The 19,418-nt window shown below is 41.7% G+C and overlaps 1 protein-coding gene across 2 annotated transcripts in view; it reads left to right on the forward strand.

The window, feature by feature from the left end:
* The window catches only part of LOC116646688 (histone-arginine methyltransferase CARM1-like), a 281,582-nt gene that overhangs the window by 130,512 nt on the left and 131,652 nt on the right, over positions 1 to 19,418 (forward strand). The window lies entirely within an intron of this gene.

Here is a 19,418-nt window from a genome sequence, read left to right on the forward strand (position 1 = left end):
TAAGGTTCTATTAATGGAAATAAAATTTATGTAATAGACATAGGACTCTTCAGATTTTCTTCTTGTGTCAGTTTGACATTTTGTATTCTTTTATGGAATTGTTCCATTTCATCTAAGATGTCAGATTTACTGGAAAATTTCTTCATAGTTTACATGTTATCCTTTTAATTTAAAATATCTATAATAATTTCTCCTATTTTTTCCTGATATTGTTTATCAATCTCTTTTTTTAATCAGCCTAGCTAGAGGTTTATCAGTTTTGTCAGTCTTTTCAGCAAATCAGTTTGGTTGCATTATTTTCTCTGTTGTTTACTTATTTCCTATTTTGTTGATTTCTGCTCTTTATAATTTTCTTTCCTCTCGATGCTTTGAGTTTACTTTGCCCTTTTGTTTTAACTTCTTATAGTGAAACTTTAAGTCATTCATTTTACTTCTTTATTCATTTCTAATATAATTTCTTGAAATCATTAATCTTTCACTAATTACGACTTTACTTATATAACCAAACTTTGATATGTTGCATCTTCATTATCATTCAGTTCAATTACATTATAATTTTTCTCTGATTACTTTTTTGGTCCCTGAGCTATTGAGAAGTATTTTAATTTTCATGTACATGGGAATTTTGTAGATATTTCTCTGTCATTGAAGCTGGACATTATAAACGTTGTGCTATCGAGTGTCTGGATTCCATTGCCTTCCTTTAAGGAGTATTGAGGTTTGTTCAGACAGGCGGATTAGCTAATTTTAGGTCAGGTTGATTCTTCTGAGACTTGTTTTTTAGCTTTGCCCTGGCTGGCATAGGGAAGTCTTTACTCTAGGTCTAGTTTAGACATGTTACTAAGGTGTGTCCAATCCTTGGTTTCTACTCTTACATCTCAAGTATTCAGCAAGGTCTCTCCACTCTGGCTGAACTATAAACTCTCTTCACCCTGTGTTATCTCTGGGAATTGTTCAGCTTAGAGCTCTTTCATAGTTATTCTTTGCCTACTGTGGTTTTGACTATCTTGTGGAAATCTACCCTCCACATGTTTTACTTAGGATTTGTTCAGCTAGAAACTCAAGGGGAGCCCTATGCAAAAATTTTTTAGTTCTTTCTTCGTATGAGAAGAGCTTTCTCTCGAGTAATCTGCTTTACAAATTCCAGCAGCTTGTCTTCCTGCATGTCAATCTCTGTATCTTCAACTCAGCAAGACTACTGTGTTCTGTTTGGCTTTCCATACCATGTGCTGCAGTGTAGATAGAGTCTCTCAACAGAAAACAAGGCTAATTGTAGCAGTTTCATTTGTTTCCCTTCTTCTTTCAGGGATCATAGTTTTGCATTGCTTGTTTGTTCTGCAGTGTCTGACAAGACTGTTTCAGATATTTTTCCAGTTTTCTTGTTTCAGTGGAAGGTAAAGTATGATACCAGTTAATCTGTCATGATTATGAGTAGAAGTGCTCCCTATTTCTTTCAAAAGAAAGTAATTCACAAACTCTGAACGCTCCAGATTCTTGGGCAGTAGTAATGGGTATTCATGAAAAGCCAGAAGCAATCAACATCTTCATTACTTTGGTATACATTCTAGCTCATTCATACAGTTGTTGTACAACCCGTAAATCAGAGACTTCTGTTCTGCAAGTCAAGCAAAACAAGTTTCAACTCATAAAATATTTGCAAACATTTCCTGCCTTTTTTTTTTTTTAAGATTTTATTTATTTATTTGAGGGAGAGAGAGAGCACAAGCAGGGGAAGCAGCAGAGGTAGAGGTAGAAGCAGGCTCCTGGCTGAGCAGGGAGCCCGACTTGGGGCTCAGTCCCAGGACCCCGGGATCATGATCTGAGCCGAAGGCAGATGCTTAACCAACTGAGCCACCCAGGAGCCTCCATTTCCTTCCTTTCAATGGTAATCTTTTTGACTTTGATATTTCTATAACATATGCAAATGACATATTTCCATGATCTTCATGTATCTTCCTGTGATCTTCAAGGGTATTTCAAAAGATTGGCCACAGACACAAAGAGTTACAGTTACAGACCATATTACAAAGCCATCTGTTTCTGCCAAGAATGGTGAAGAGTGATATTTTATCTGACTTGCAAGCTAACAAGTTAGTTTGCCACTGTTTCATGAGTGCTAACAGAAGACACAAGATTCTTGCCTCAGAAGTAAAGACTTTATGACTCAGAGAAAGAACAGTAGCCAGAATGTCAGCATACTGTTGGTTCTCTGAACTCCAATAGCCACAGGCAGATGCAGAGGATCAGATGGGCATCTGTACATGCCGTGGTATGCATTACAAGAGAGGAACACTAAGCTGGGAGAACCCACTATTTTATAGCAAGCGGTAAGCAAGCTAGCTCTTTGTTCCAGAGGAAGATACTGCTTCCTACCCTAGGGTTGCTTGGTGAATACACAACCCTGAGAAATAGCCCAGGCAGAGAGTAGTCAGTGCCTTGCATGCTTGGCATACCCAGTAGCACATGTATGAGTCCCAGCAAGAGACCCGTGGAGGAGTATCTCCCAACACCTTTTCTCTGTGAGAAGGAGGGAGATTTTCTGTTATAAACACCCAGAGAATGACCGTACAGGAAATTTCATTCATGGGTCACCTTAAAGTGTACAAATGCATATGTGAAAACCAGGCACAGACAAGGCAATTTAGAATGTCTTCTACAGCAAAAAGAAAACGTCAGTAGTGCAGGATGCTCCACCAGGCAAGTCTCTTAACAATTCAGTTGAGATAGGCCCCTGGTCTTGGTCAACTATACACCTGGGGGCTTCGGTCATTCAAGAGGTCCCTGAAAGTATAAACTGACAGCACCACATGAAGATAAACACCAGCCTCTCGGTACTTTTCGTTTGTTCTAGGAGACCAGGCATCCATTAGATAGAATTAATTCACGTAGGCTTGAGGCAGAAACAAAACCAGCTAGGCAGATAGCAGTAACGAAAAATAGTTTAGAAACAGACTCAGTAAGTACAGAATCACCACCTTAGCACAGTTAGACTCACCTTGGAAGCCAAGCAAGACAGACCTGGACCCGCAAGGCTCATAAAGTGCACTTCTTAGGCAACGCAGCTTGGAAGCTCTGGGGCATGAGTCTGTGTGGGTATCTTGGTGAGACCTCCATGTTAAAAGTCCAACAAGAAAGTCAAACTTAATAAACGTGTTTTGAGTACTGACTGGAGTTTTATCTGCGATAATAAAAATACATGGGGGCGTCCTGCTTTCCCAACAATAGGCTCCCAGATAAAGAGAGAAGGCGATATTTCTAGGTCAAACCGCAGTTCGGATGGGATTACATCTGAGCCAGATTTTGTTTTTGTTTTTGTTTTTATTTATTTATTTTTTTGGACATAGCTTTTAGAAGCTGTTTATTTCCTATGGACTTTATTTCCATTTTCTGGCTGAGCAGCTTAAGACCCCTCAGTGGTCATTGCCGTCATTCAGTTCCCTGAGCGGCGGGCACTGTGGTCCAGTCCTCCGTGGCAGGCCGAGCGCCTTCGGACCAGCCTGTGACCTTGGTTGAATAGCAGTAAACTTGGGAGCTGGAGCCGTCCTTTAACTGTGAAATTCCTGCTCGGTTGCAGCCTTTTCAGCAGCAACCTACTCTTCCTTTTCCATCCCTTCAGGATCTCTGTAGAAGTGGAGACCAGGTATGACCTTGCCTGAGTGTTCACGGGAGACGGCCCCACGCATGAGCAAAATGTCCCAGACCAACTGCCACCACATCACGCACATTCAGTGAGCTGCCTCAGTGTTGCACGGCGGGGCAGTGTCCACACAGTACAGAGACGAGTCTGTGTCACAGAGAGCGATGGTGGGCAGGCTAGCATAAGCTGTCGCTGTGGGAGGCTGGTAGTCATCCTTGGGATCAGCGCTCTCGCAGGCTCCCCGGATCTGTTTCGTGAAGATTCCAGGAGTCACGTGGCCAGCAATGGGCGTGGCTCCAGTGGCAGCAGCAAACCAGGGCACAGCTCGTGGGCCACTGTTCCTGGACGTGAGGACACTGCCATCAGCTGTGGTTTGGAGGCCAAAAATGGCTCACGCTGCCAGCAGAAGCTTCTCTCAGGCTCTCTTCAGATTTATGATGTTAGTGCCATTGCTTTTACTTTTGTAGATGCCCTGTTCCATTTGGAAGTGAAGGGTGTGCCACATAATGTGGGTTCTTGCTGCAAGGGGCTTGAGGACATCCTCCTCTGTTTTCAGGACATCAAGGGCTCTGGACATGGTGGACGTTTCCCTCTAAGTCACGGTGGGAACCCAGAGCCACGCTGTATGGACCCCTCTCTGGGTAGTGCAGAAAAGCTGTCAGTTTTAATAAAGACAAGTCATTCCTGTCTTTGATAATGAACATCAGGATGTGGCTTCTCTCCGGATGCAAATGTTTTAGAATGTTTTTTGTAGTTCATGGCTTTCAGGAATACAGGCCTTTAAGAAATAGAAAATTCTTCTGGTTATATAATGGAACTAGGCTAAGAACAAAATGTCATTTTTACTTTTTATACTATAAATTTGACCTATCATCTCATCTAAGACACCATCCACTTGAGGGAGGATTTAATCAGATCATCTTACTGTTGAGAAAACAGATTCAGAGAAGAAAATCACTTTCTTTAGGTACTATGAGTAATAGTTAACTGACCAAGGATTCGAATCCAGAGCTCCCTGACTCCACGGTCCACATCCTCTTCCTACACCACTGCACATCCTCCCTGATGACTCATGTGTAGTTTTAAGAAAGCAAGAAGCCAGTGAACAAATAAAGAACAATCATGCCACGAGAAGACTACACGGAAAGCCTTTCTTCCAATGTCTTCACATTTCGGACACTCAGTGCTTGAGGAAACCGTGCTTATAAACCCTGCATGCAAGGTGCATTTCTACCGTATCCATGTTTCATTTGGGGTACTGTTCAGAGTTGGTACCAAAAGTCTGACCGGGCCTGGGGACTTGATGTTTCAGGGACTCTCAAAATTGAGGCTGCCTTCAGTTGCTGTACAAAAACTTTTTTTTTTTTTTAAAGATTTTTATTTATTTATTTATTTATTTATTTATTAGAGAGCGAGCGAGAGAGAAACAGCATGAGAGAGGAGAGGGTCAGAGGGAGAAGCAGGCTCCCCGCTGAGCCGGGAGCCCGATGTGGGACTCGATCCCAGGACCCTGGGATCATGACCTGAGCCAAAGGCAGTCGCTTAACCAACTGAGCCACCCAGGCGCCCTGTATAAAAACTTTTAAGTCTTTACATTGCAGTGGGGTGGAAATTTTATGATTCCAATAGAAACAGTCCCAAAAATTTGGGATGCATCTTACTCCTTATCATCTCCAATGGCCAGATATTTTCCATGTACTACCTGCACACTGCTTCCAGCGTCTGCCTAAAGGAGAGAATCTTAAATAGCTTGTATAGTCATGAGGCCCAGAAGCAACCTGTCTCACTCAGTGTTGGGGGCCAATGACAGGAGTCTATCACCTGATCCTACACCAAGGCCTCTGTATGTATTTTCTAGTGACTAATCTGACAGGGGCAGGGAGAGTCAGCTGAATATTTTCATTACATTCTCTGAGACGGGGATTTGGGGCTCAGGAATGAAATCCAGATTCAATTTGCTTTTGCCTGATTTGGAACACAAATGATCCAGGTTCTCCTTAATCCATTCACACCAGTCAAAAAAGCAAGAGGGAACGTTTCTAAATAAGAAGCCCGTAAGTGGGACTAATTCTGATAGGAATTTTTCTTCGGTTTGGTGCGTCACTTATATTTCAGGAATGAGCACAAGGGCCTTGGCCTACCACATTTAGAATACTGGCTGTGGTCTGTTAGTCTCCTTGGTTCTACAAGAAGGAAAACTAATTGCTACCAGGAGCTTCAGACCTGACTTGAGAATTTTTCCAAGGATGCCTCACAGAACACCTTCCCATCCTGTGGTTTATGCATCCCTTGACTGCTCTCAGTGAATCCCTGTGCCAAACGGATTGCAAATGCAGCTATTTACAGATGGATGGTCCTCCTTGGTTTAATCTCATCATAGTTTTCAAAATCAGTGGAAGCCCCAGGGGAGTGGGTTGCCTGTCTGATTTTCCTGGCCCTGGAAACAGTCGATTCCTCATGCTGGGTTTGTCAGTGCAGACCTTGGAGCAAAAGCCAGAGTCCGCAGCTGCAGGAAGTAGTGGCAAGTGAGGGACAAGCTGGCTGTGACTCACAGGGTCCCAGATGGCCCAGATCCCAGGTGGCAGTGGGATCGTGATTGTCATTTGTCGGCCTGGGTGTTGACAGTAAGCTGTCTGCTGGTGTCACTGCCCATCAGACACAATTGCTGAATTTTTGAGATGTGCTCAGCTTCTCCGGAGGAAGAGGATGTGGCATTTGAAATGGGAGCCTGCTCTTTTATATTTAGAAGTGACTGAACAGCTGCCAATGATCTGTAACTCGGGTAAGAAAGAAAATCCAACGTTATCGTGGAGTTGACCTGTATTGATAATTAGGTGGCACCTCTGGGAAAGGAATGATCAAATATTCAAATACGTCTGTGCGAGGAATATTTTTCCCCCCTTCTCCTTTACTTCTTCAGACTTGTGACTCCGTGATCTCCGAGCCTGGTTTTGTCACATGTCAAATAATCTACCAGTAATCTCAAAGACCACTGTGAAATCCAATACATTTAAATTCATTGCATTTTAGAAGCAGTGGAGATATTTAATGACAGATGTCAACAGAGAAAAGAATTTTAATTAAATGGACTTAAGGTAATATCTGTGAAGCAGGGACTATATTTGCACTAGATGTGTGCGAGGTTGACTTCCCGTTCCTTCATGTATTCATTTGGCAAATATTTATTGAGAGTCTCTTCAGTGCCAAGCACTTATTTATGTGCTCAAGATACAGTGCCGAGTAAGTAGAAGTCCTTACAATTAAATGGCTGACATTTGAAGAGAAGGACACAGACAATAAATAAATGGACAGTTGTAGTGAAGTTGTGTGTGGTAAGGGCTGAAAAGAAAAATAAACCAGGGACAGAGGCAGAGAAGGAGTGAGGACTGAGTGTGCGTACCATCTGTATTGTGTAATTTGGGGTAGGGAGCCTCACAGATAGTGACATTTGAGTAGAGGTCTGCGAGGCAGGAGGGGAGGAGCCCTGTGCGGGTCCGGGCTAAGGGGGGCAGGGTGGTTGGGACCAGGGAACAGAATCACACAGACCCCAAGGCAGGGTGTGTCTGAAGAGTGGCACTAAGAACAGGGGTGTCGATGAAATCAGGGACATGGAGAGTGGTGATATCAGAGGACAGAAGCCAGATCAGGTGGGATGTTGGAGGCATGGGGTGGGTGGATCCTGGTCTCATCCCAGGCGAGAGTGAAAGCGTCGGAGGTCTTGAAGCAGGTGCTCGCTATTTTTAGGTGCCTGTTAAGGAGATGGATCTGTGCTTTCTCTCATTGTAATTCTCACAATAGCCCCGTGAGGTTGGTATATTATTCGTTTATTTCCGTTTTTAAGCAAAGACATGGAGGCTCAGAGATAAGAAGGAAATTGTCCAAGTGACAAAAAGAAGAGGCAAGACCTGTGTCCTTGCAACAGCTTCCAAGCTGCCCCTTGAGTCTTCACTGGTTGACACTGAATCTAGAAAACTCGCATCTTGAATTGGGATGCTAACATAAACATGGGATAGCCAACCTGTATCAGCATGTCACTCATTGAGAAAAAGAAATAAAGACACTGGTGGACCTTCTTCTAGGAGTGTATGAATCACAGGAAAGTGTCTCCATTCTTTTTTATTCAGAAAAAAAATTCCAACTTACAGAGAGTTATGTAAACATGACAGGGAACTTCTGAATACTCTTTAAACAGACTCATTAATTTACACTATTTTGTCACATTTGATTAATCTCTTTATCTGTGTATGTGTATACATATACACATACTATCATTTTATTAATGAGCCATTTGAGCACTTTAGGACTTTATTAGACTTTACTGACTGTGACACCATGTCCTTCTACGGATATCCCATTAGGGAGCACTGAGGTCTCTCTGCCTCTTTTTGGTAACAGGAATTTTGGTCACCAGGTGAAGATATTTTCCAGTTTCTTTACTGTAAAGTTACTATGCTTTCCCCATTCATTGTGACTAATAAGAAGTTGGGGCAAAAGTACTTTAAAATCACACAAATATCCTGCTCCTCATCAAACAGCCTAAATTTAGTGTATATTGATTATCCATTGCTTTGGAAACACAGTTGATTTTTTGGTACTTTAGCTTCCTATCCTGCAATCTTGCTAAGTCACTTAGTTCTTGTAGGTTTCTTTTGTAGACTCCTAGGATTTTCTATATAAATGATTATGTCATCTGTGATTAGAGAGACAGTTTTACTTCTTCCTTTCCTATCTGTAGGCTTTTTATTTCTTTTTTCTTGCCTGCTACACCAGCTAGGACCTGTAGAACAATGTTGCATAGAAAAGGTGAGCTGGACATCCTTACCTTGTTCATGATCTCAAGGAAGAGATGAAGACATTCCGTTTTCACCATTAGCTATAGGTTTGTTGGGTAGACATCCTTCATCAGGCTGAGGAAAGTCCATTCTATTCCTAATTTGCTAACAGTGTCCATCTTGAATTGTGTTTTGTAAAATGTGTTTCTGAATCTATGAAGTTGAAGGTATCATTTTTATTTTTAGCCTGTTAATATGGTAAATTTGATTTTCGAATGTTACAATGACCTTGAATTTTTGAGTTAAACCTCATTGTCATGATGTATGATTCTTTTTATAAATTAAATTTGCTAGAATTTCATAAATGGTTTTTGTGCCAGTGTTCTTTGGATATTGCTTTGTAGTTCTTTTAAAATGTCTTTATTTGGTTCAGATATCAGATTAATACTAGTCTTGTAAAATTGGGGCATGTTCCCTAAACTAGTTTGTGAACTCTTTGTATAGAATTTGGCATCACTTCTTCCTCAAAGATTCATCAGAATTAACAGCTGAAGCCAAATGGACCTTGAGTTCTTTTTACAAGAAGATTTTTTAACTACAGAGGCAATTTATTTAATACGTAGAGATCTATTTAATATATCTGCTGTTAATTGAATGAGCTTTAATTGTTTATGTTTTCCATGGCATTTGTCCATTTCATTCAGGTTGTTAAATTACTTGCCATTATGTTCTTCGTAATACTCCTTTGTATTGGTACGATCTGCAGTGATATCCTTTCTCTCATTCTCATGTTGGTAATGGGTCATTTTCTCCCCCTTGATTAGTCTAGCTAGAGACTTATCAATTTTATTCATTCTTCCAGTGAAAGAACTTCTGGTTTCACTCATTTTTCTCTATTTTGTTCATTTTCCCTCTTTTTTAATTTTAATTTTAATTTTTTTTTAAAGATTTTATTTATTTATTTGACAGAGACACAGTGAGAGCAGGATCACAAGCAGGGGGAGTGGGAGAGGGAGAAGCAGGCTTCCTGCTGAGCAGGGAGCCCGATGCGGGGCTCGATCCCAGGACCCTGGGATCATGACCTGAGCCGAAGGCAGGCGCTTAACGACTGAGCCACCCAGGCGCCCCTCCCTCTTTTTTTAAAGGATTTATTTATCTATTTGAGAGAGCGAGAGAGCATGCACCTGTGAGCAGGGGAGGGGCAGAGGGAGAGGGAGAGAGAGAATCTCAAGCAGACTCCCCACCAAGCACAGAGCTGGACCCAGAGCTCAATCCCACCACCCTGAGATCACAACCAGAGCCAAAATCAAGAGTTGGAAGCTCAACTGACTAAGCCATTCTGGCACCCCATTTTCCATCTTGTTGACTCTTCTGTTCTTGTCTTTATTACTTTCTTCCTTCTGATTATTTTGATTCTCTGATTACTCTTCTCCCTCTAACTTCTTAAGGTAGATGCTTAGATTGTTAATTTGAGTACTTCTGTTTTTCTAATAAACACATTTAATGCTGCACTTTTTTTTTTTTACACACTGTTCTACCTGCATCCCATACATTTTGGTATGTTGTGTTTGCCTTGCCGTACAGTTCAAAATAATTTGTTTTTTTTGCCCTTTGTTTTTTGTTTTTTGTTTTTTTTTGATCCATGTATTATCTGAAAATATATTGTTTAATTTTTAAACACTTGGAGATTTTCCATATATCTTTCAATATGCTAGTTGAATTCTTTCGTGGTCTGAGAACATGTTTTATATGTTATCAGTGGTTTCAGATTTGTTGGAGTTTGTCCATCTTAGTGAATGTTCCATGTGCATCTAAAAAAGAGTATGTGTTGTTATTGTCAGATGGGATTTTCTCTAAATATCAGTTCAAGTTTATTGATCTTTAGTGATTCTTGGTCTACTTGTCTATCAATTATTGAGAAAGAGTTACAATTACCAACTATAACTGGATTTCTCTAGGTTATAGTTGTATATGCACCTTTGCTATATGAAAGTTGATATTCTATTGAGTATATGTGAGGTTTTGCTTCAGATAATGACTCAAGGAAGCAAAAAATAAAGACTCCAAGTTCCTAGGAGCTGTTTTTCAATTTTTTTGTCTTATGGAGGAAAACTCAAATTCACTTGAACCCAGCTGGAGCCTGGCTGCTCCTTGCCTCCCTACTCTCAGGATTTATTACAGTAATGTATTCTCTGGTCCCTGTTTCCTGCTGAACATGTGCACAAAATATCTGCATACTACTAAAATATTTATGGATGAAATGACATTATGTCTGGGATTTGCTTTAAAATGTCCAGCCAAGAAAACACAAAATACATGGCAGTAGAAATGAATGAAGACTGACAAAATTCAAAGCTAATCAGCTTTGAATCTTGATGATGGAAATCTTTATATTAATCTATGTACTTTATGTGCATTTAAAACTCATAATAAAAATTTAAAAACCATACATGGAAAAGTCCATTAAATATGATTTGGGCTATCAAGACCTACAAACATTTCTCCAGGACACCAGTGTCATTTACCCCGAAGTCATTCCACGTGCTGGTCGTCCCAGGTGCATTGATCAACAGTTTTGGAGCTGCATTGAAATACCCTCTTAAGATTATAAAAGCAATGGCAGGAATCTGAGTTGGCTGAGCAGTAGATTTCAGAATCTTTATAATATGGGTTTTATTGCATTTGGCCAATAGCTCCTGGAAAAGCAGAACAAGGTCGTTTAATATAGGGTAGTCTGTGCTTAGCATTGCTCTTTGCATCCTAGCTTCCTCTCCCATTCTTTCAAGTGCTTTCAAATGATTTAGCTCTCTTGAAACTTCTGTTGTATAATAGGTTAATACAAAAGAAAATGCTAAAATATTTTCTAAATATTTACATTTATTTATTCATAAAAATTGTTAATGCCCATGTTGGTGATAATGTGGGGAAATAGGCATTGTCATACATTCCTGTGGAGTGTAAATTATAACAGCCTATGTAGAGAGAAATTTGGCTATGTATTTCAAAATTAAAATGGGCCCATCTTTTGCTTTCACTTCTAATAATTTCATCTATAAATATAGTCATAAATGAGAGAAATGAAATTTCAGAAAATATTAACATTAGCCTATTGTAATAACAAAATACTGAAAACAACAGAAATATCCATCATTAGCTATCTATGATTTGGAATACTGTGCAGCTGTTAAAAATCTCTGCATATCTATGAAAAGAACTTCTAGATTTAGTGTTAAATTAGAAGTTTTTATTTATTTTATTTTATTTTATTTTATTTTAAAGATTTTATTTATTTATTTGAGAGAGAGAGAGCTCATGAGAGGGGGGAGGGTCAGAGGGAGAAGCAGACTCCCTGCCGAGCAGGGAGCCCGATGCGGGACTTGATCCCGGGACTCCAGGATCATGACCTGAGCCGAAGGCAGTCGCTTAACCAACTGAGCCACCCAGGCGCCCCTAAATTAGAAGTTTTTAAATGAGACATTATTAATACCATTTATCATTCATTAAAAAATATTGGTGTTTGATGCTCTTAGCCATTCAGGCAGTATGCCGGGTGCTGGGGATATAATATTTCCTTTCATTGATTTTCTGTATTTGGAGCACTTTGTTACCAGGTAAGTGCTTCACCCTACTCTCCCACCTTCTCTTCCTAAGAGACTCCCCATGGGTCCCAGGTAAAGTGGTTATGCCCCCAAATCAATTTGGTTCTTGTCATCTTAGGACATTTTAGTGTATCCTGATGGGGTCATGGACCATATAGGAAGAGGCAGTATGCTCTCTCAAACCCATCTCAGGGAAGGAAACTCTGTATCATGATATTATGGATGAGAGAGCATGTTGGTTTGCCCATTTAAAGAACTGTCAGATCTCCTGGGATGTGTAGTCAGTGGCGGTCTTATATTAGAATGGAGTTAAAATCTGCTTCTGGTAGTTTGAAATTCAGAAGTCATTTTTCTACTGAAGTGATTGGCAGGAGGTGTTCAGGCCAGTTTGTAGATTTCACAGTCTACCTGAAGCATAGTACTCAACCTCTTGACAAACAAGTAGCGGCACAGGGTATAACGTGCATATTCCGCAGCAAGAGTATATAACATGAGTAAGTGTTTCTCTGAGGAAAGAATTTAAGATGCTAAAACATTTCCAATGGTTCATGTGCTAATGAAACATTACTGGCAAGTCACAGACATGATAATGGTCCCTGAAGTCTGTACATGGACAGAGGACATCACACCTACATGTGAACAAGGAGCAAAGTGGTGCTTCCAGGGGTCCCCAGAACGAGGAGCTGGAACAGCAGCTATAAGACCTTTGCCTACAAAGGTCTGCAGTTCTCTGGCAATATCTCAGTCACCCGTTTCACGGCGCCACGTCCAGAAGCTGGCTAATCCTTTTTTATTTCTACCATCCACACCTGTAGATACTGCTTAGGATTTAAGGATTCTCTTCGTATCAAGCTAAAAGTCTTTTTGTTTCTACTTTTGATTGTCACACAACTACTCTGACCAGAGCTTCTCAACAGTGACACAATTGACATTTGAGGCTGGATAATTAATTTTCTGCTGGGGGCCGTCCTGTGCACCGCAGAAGGCTGAGCAGCATCCCTAGCTTCTCCCCCACTCGATGCCGACAGCACAGCCCTCTCCAGTTGGGACAACCAAACGTCTCCAGACATTGCCCAGTGTTCCTTGGGGGAGAAAAATACCCCTTGTTGAGAACCGCTAACTTGGAAACATTTTGAAATTTCTGTGGGTTTGACTGCTGGCAATAAGGAAGATTAAATTTCAACAAATAAGCTGCTTTCTGTCCCTTTTTCCCATCACTGATTTGACCAAGAACCAGAAATTGTGAACTGTTGACCGGACAGATGAGTTTACCAGATGAGTTATATTTAGCCTACAGGATGACTGTTTTAAATTAAACTTGAAGGCATTTACCCTAGGTCTCTCCTCTCCATTCCAGTTTCTTAACCACCAGTACTTTCTAAAGATGCACACATGTGGTCTGCTTCACCTATTTACATAACCTGTCTGACCCATGAAGTATTTGAGTGTGCCACCCCTTTTGCAGGTAGGCTGTGGAGGAAAAGGCAGGGACTAATGTTTGTGCTCATTGAGCAGACTTCAGAGCCGCCATAGTCCACAAAACACTTTGTCTAAGCTAGGGGAATATAAGCTCCTTCCTTAAGACAATTTTTCTTTCATCTGCTGGAAAGTGATCATGATATACTGATTTTATTAGAAAACAAGACAATTTATTGTCCTTGGCTAAAGAATTGTAGTAAATAAATAAGTCTATGATTTTCTTTTAAAAGATTTTATTTATTTATTTGACAGAGAGAGAGAGAGAGAGAGAGAGAGCACATGTAGGGGGAGCAGCAGAGGGAGAGGGAGAAGCAGGCTCCCTGCTCTGCAGAGCTCCATCCCAGGACCCTGGGATCATGATTTGAGCAGAAGGCAGATGTTAACGACTGAGCCACCCAGACGCCCCAAGTCTATGATGTTTTTGATAAATAATATAGCTCCTGGGTTGTGCACTGCATATCCAGTGCAACCATATATGGCAGTCTTGCATAATTAAGTAAGGTCCATATTCCATAGGGAAACCTAGAATTAGGCTTTCCTGGGAATTTCATTAAATAATAAGAGTTTACAGAGGATGTTTGAAATGAAAGAGCAGGGCAGATCACAGAGTGAAGGTAAGATCACTATTATATTTTCTGTGACTGAAGAAAAATATCTTCTTTTTATAACAAGCAGGTGTTCCAACTTATACTTTTTCCTAGACCAGTCCTGGGGGTGTGAGAGTAACTCCCAAGGAGGGAGTGGTTGAGGGGGAGAAGGAAGGAACAGTAAAGGAGACTCCTGAGTGGTGACATCAAGGAAGAAATAAGAGTTTCCATGGCTGCTAGAACCTTCTTGCCCTCGCAGAACTGATCCTGGGAGATTGTTCTTTCTGGGCTGGAAAACCATTTCTATTATTAGTGCTTAATGTGACCTAGCCAGGGTTCTCAAAAGAAATGATCCCTTCCTCTTCATGTTCTCAATTTGACATTCATTTATTGCTTTTTCTCTCTTTTCTTGAGTCATCTTTATGACTCTGTTTATTTATACATGTTTTTGAGCACCTAGTGTGAGCTTGCACTATTATAGACCCCTGCTCTCATGGAGAGACCATTTTCCAAATGTAACTTCTGTCCAAGCAGCCACTTCCCAGAACCCCTCTGAACTGAAGATAATTTTTGTTTGCTCAGATTCCACTTTAAAGTTTATTTTTCATTATTATGCCGTTAGCATCTTGGCTTATTTATTTGCAGCATTTTTGTTTTGTATCCATTTCTAAATGATTGTGATTATTATTTCCATATTATTTTGTACCCTGCGATTTTCATGTCACACTGTCATAAATATATTTCCATGTTTGTTAGACTTTATAAGCATCGTTGAAAATATATAAATAATATTCCACAAATGAGTTCCTATAAGCTATTTAAGTGGTTTTCTACAGTAGGACATTTAAATTATTTGTTTTTTGAATTATAGATAATTTTGCTATTCTAATTAGTAGTAGCAACATTTTTCGTATTATAAACAAATGTCTTTGGGCCTATAGCTTTTGAATGGTTTCGTTCAGCTCAATCCCCAGAAGTTGAACAAATGTGCCAGAGGATATGAATTTTTGTTTCTTGCTCTGATACTATCCAAAACACACCTTGTGGTTTATGGTGACTCCAGTGGTGTTTCAGCGTATCGTTTCACTGAAACCTTAAGAACATTGAATGCTGTGCATTTTAGTAATTCAGCTGTCCTAAAAAATAGTGCATCAGGAGACTGTTGAATCTCAGATCTGTACCTCTGAAACAAATAATGCAATATATGTTAAGAAAGAAAAAAAGAAGAAGAAGAATGTAGCAGGAGGGGAAGAATGAAGGGGGGGAAATCGGAGGGGGAGAAGAACCATGAGAGACGATGGACTCTGAAAAACAAACTGAGGGTTCTAGAGGGGAGGGGGGTGGGGGGATGGGTTAGCCTGGTGATGGGTATTGAGGAGGGCACGTTCTGCATGGAGCACTGGGTGTTATGCACAAACAATGAATCATGGAACACTATATCTAAAACTAATGATGTAATGTATGGGGGTTAACATAACAATAAAAAATTTTTAAAAAAATAGTGCATCAGGGGTGCCTGGCTGGCTCAGTCAGTAGAGCAGGTGACTCTTGACTTCCGGGTCATGAGTTCGAGCCCCACGTTGGTCATAGAGATTACTTAATAAAAAAAATTTTTTTTTTTTTTTATTTACGACAGAGAGAGACACAGCGAGAGAGGGAACACAAGCAGGGGGAGAAGGAGAGGGAGAAGCAGGCTTCCCGCTGAGCAGGGGGCCCAATGCGGGGCTCGATCCCAGGACCCCAGGATCATGACCTGAGCCGAAGGCAGATGCTTAACAACTGAGCCACCCAGGCGCCCCAATAAAAAAAATTTTTTTTAAATAGTACATCATTTCAGTTTGCATTTCATTGCTTTGTGTTGATATGAAATGGAGGGGGATTTTGTTAGAATCCCAGAGTTTGATTTTGGGGCGCAGGGGGGCATCGTATACATCTCTGCCATTGGAAGACCACCTCCTCAGGCAGTGGCCGTCCGCAGGATTCACGCTGCCCTCACTCCTCAGGCCGTGGGGCAGGATCCCGCTGCCGCGCTCCCTTCACGTGCGGCATGGACACGTGACTCGCGTCCGCCAGCGCATGTGCGCAAAAGAGGCGTCGTTTCTGTCTTCTGTGTGGGAATCGTTATTTCCTGTTTTTTGCGCCCACGATCTTGGGCACTTTCTCACCTGGGCCCTTGAGTGGGAGTAACCTGAAGGAAAGGCCCTGCACTGACCGCAGACGGACGTGTAGCGTAGCTGCGAAGCCGATGCTGTCCTGAGGCCCTGCGATTTGACAAGGGAGCGTTGAAAATGTACCGTGTCCTGTGGATTCAGCGGGCGTGGCGGGTCGCCTGCCTGCGCTCCTGGCCCCCGGGGGGGGTGGGGCCGCCGTGGGACCACGGACCGCAGAGCAGGTCTTGCAGTCAGGTGCTTTCCCAAGTGAGGTGAGAGTTTGGTATTTATGTATAATCCATTCAAGTCCAAGCACCAAAGTGCGCGACAACACTACGCCATCTGCCAGCTCAAATTATTTTTGTCATCTCAGATTAAAAATTGTTCTAATATTCAGCAGGGAAATGACTTAATGCGGGTTGGCTTCGGGCAACTTTTAAAAAATTGCTTTTCCTTCACGGCAGGCCCGTAAAAGCTCCTAAAAAAAAAAAAAATCTAACATTTATTGATCGTTCATTATGCTTCAGGGACGGTGCCAACCAAATCCCTTTATTTCTGCTTGCGACATGGTGAGGCGGGTGCTCTCATCATCCCTGTTTGCAGATGAAGAAACTGAGGCTCAGGGTGATGGTCATTTGTCAGGGTCGTTCACTGGTTAGTAACAGCTTCCTAGGATTTGAACCAAGGTCCATGGGGCTATGTACCAGCCCGTTCACAACAGGGGCCACCTTGTTTCTTCCTAGACTTTTCTCAAAGCTCCATACGGGGCACATTTTGGTGCTGCCAGGCCCTCATCCTGTCGTCTGCCTTTGCCATCTTGTGATCAGATATGTTAGCCCAGGGGCGCCTGGGTGGCTCAGTCGTTAAGCGTCTGCCTTCAGCTCAGGTCATGATCTCAGGGTCCTGGGGTCGAGCCCCGCATCGGGCTCCCTGCTCAGTGGGAAGCCTGCTTCTCCCTCTCCCTCTGCCCCTCCCCCTGCCTGTGTTCCCTCTCTTGCTGTCTCTCTGTCAAATAAATAAATAAGATCTTTAAATAAAAATATATATGTTAGCCCATGTATGAGTTTGTCCAACCAACACTTAGCAGACAGGCACCCTGCAGCCTCAAGACACAAAAATCAATGAGATCTGGTTGCTTCCTTCCAGAAGCTTCTACCCTAGAGCAGTTCCCACCAATAGAAATAGAACATGAGCCAGAAAAGCGAGCCAAATATGTAATTTTTTAAACATATTTTTTCCAACGTGATGGGATGAGCACTGGGTGTCACATGCAACTGATAAATTATTGAACACTACATCTGAAACTAATGATGTACTGTATGTTGGCTAATTCAATTTAAATTAAAATATACATTTTTCCATATCTTATTAGAAATATAGATAATGTAAAATTTACCAACTTCACCATTTTTAAGTGTAGTTTGGTGGTATTAAGTACATTCATATTGTGCCACATTACCAACATCTATCTCCAGAATTCTTTCCACTTTTGGAATTTTAAATGTTCTAGTAAACACATTTTTAAAGCCAAAAGAAACAGGTAAAATTACCTTTAATAATACAGTTTAACCCAGGAAATCTAAAACGTTATAATTTAAACATGAAACCAGTACAGAAAATTGTTAATGAGATACTTCACATTCTTTTTCTTTTGTATTTTTTTTTTTTTTACAATCTCGTAGATTTTACTTCATGCTTAAACAGCACATATGAATTTGAACTGGCCACATGTGAAGGGCTCTGTTGCTGCATGTGGATACTGCCTGTTGTATTGCTCAGTGCAGGCCTAGAGGGAAGAATGAAGGCAGAGACTGATTATTTCAGGGTAATGAGGAGGAAGATGGGATAGAATATCCATGGAGATGAAGTTGTTGGATTAGGTTTTGGGGAAATCTTCTTAACATGGGCTGTTTCATACAGGGAGAATGCCATTTATCCATTGCCCCTTTCTGCTTCTTGCTGCCTGGAATGTAAACATGATTGCCAGAACTGCAGCAGTCACTTTGTACAGTGAGGCACCCTCAAGATGGAAAGTGTGTTTTAAGTGCATCATAGGAGGATACGTGGTGCCTGTGTATGAATGACAATGCACCTGCTACAGCAACCCTGAACTGCTGAATTCTGGACTTCTTTTATGTGATAAATAAATCACTGCCTCATTTAAATCGTTATTATTTGTTTGATGGGGTTTTTTTTTTTTTTTTGGTTATATGCAGATAAACCTAATACTGACTCACACAGGATACATAACCCATAAATGAACTCTGTTAGTTCATTTTACAAAGGGATTTGCCAAGGATCTGGAAAATTAAGTGACCTGATAAGGATCATGTGGGAAGGAGTCGTGTCAGAGAGAAAATGGAAACCTGGGGATTCTGTCCCCAAAGCCTATGCTTTGTTTTTTGTAACACTCTGTTTTCTAAGGATGTGGTTTCTGCTGCCTCCCTCCTCTTATTGCACATTTTCAGGGTAGCCGTCCCGCAGAGGAGTGACTATGAAGTCCCAGGGCACAGCTACTGCCATTGGTATGGGGTAGCTCCTAAGAACTGGTGTGGTGACCACTTTGTTCCAGCTCCTACTTGGGCAGGGGTGTCGTTTGCCTTGACCGTCTGGCAGGAGACCCGTCAAACATAGGGGCTTCCCTTCTCTTGAGCCCCCTGCCCCTGGGCTGGCTTCTTGCTTTTAGTGCTTCCTGGCTGCTTCAGCTGGGTTCTCCTGGCTGTGCGTAGAGAAGGCTCACCCAGGCCCCTCTTGTCCTGCAGGTACAGGATTGTGTGGGCATCTGGCTTGCCACTCTTCCTTCCTGCTGTTTGCCTCCTGGCTCTGTCAGTAGTCAATTAGCATCCCTAGCAGAGGGTGGTGATACTCAAATCTGTCAGTTCTGCAACTTGTTGGCATCTCTGCAGAAAGCTCAGCAGGAGAGGGGGTTGCTGACTCAAGGCTAAATGTGATTTTCATATCATCTGCAGAGCTCTGTCATCCGTAATATCCTTATTACTTGCAAGGTGGCCAAATCAATCAGTGGTTTATCGAGCATCCTCATTGACCTTCAGAATGACCATTAGCAGCAGCTCCTCTGCTAGCAGACGGAGCTGAGCCAGGCGCTTTGTACCTGCCTCACTGGTTCCAGGTGTGGCCAGGTTGTAGGCACAACCTTCAGATGGGATGGTGGGGCTTCCTAGCTGACCCGATAC

The sequence above is a fragment of the Phoca vitulina genome, unplaced genomic scaffold (genome assembly GCF_004348235.1).
Source record: "Phoca vitulina isolate PV1807 unplaced genomic scaffold, GSC_HSeal_1.0 scaffold37, whole genome shotgun sequence".
Taxonomy (NCBI): domain Eukaryota; kingdom Metazoa; phylum Chordata; class Mammalia; order Carnivora; family Phocidae; genus Phoca; species Phoca vitulina.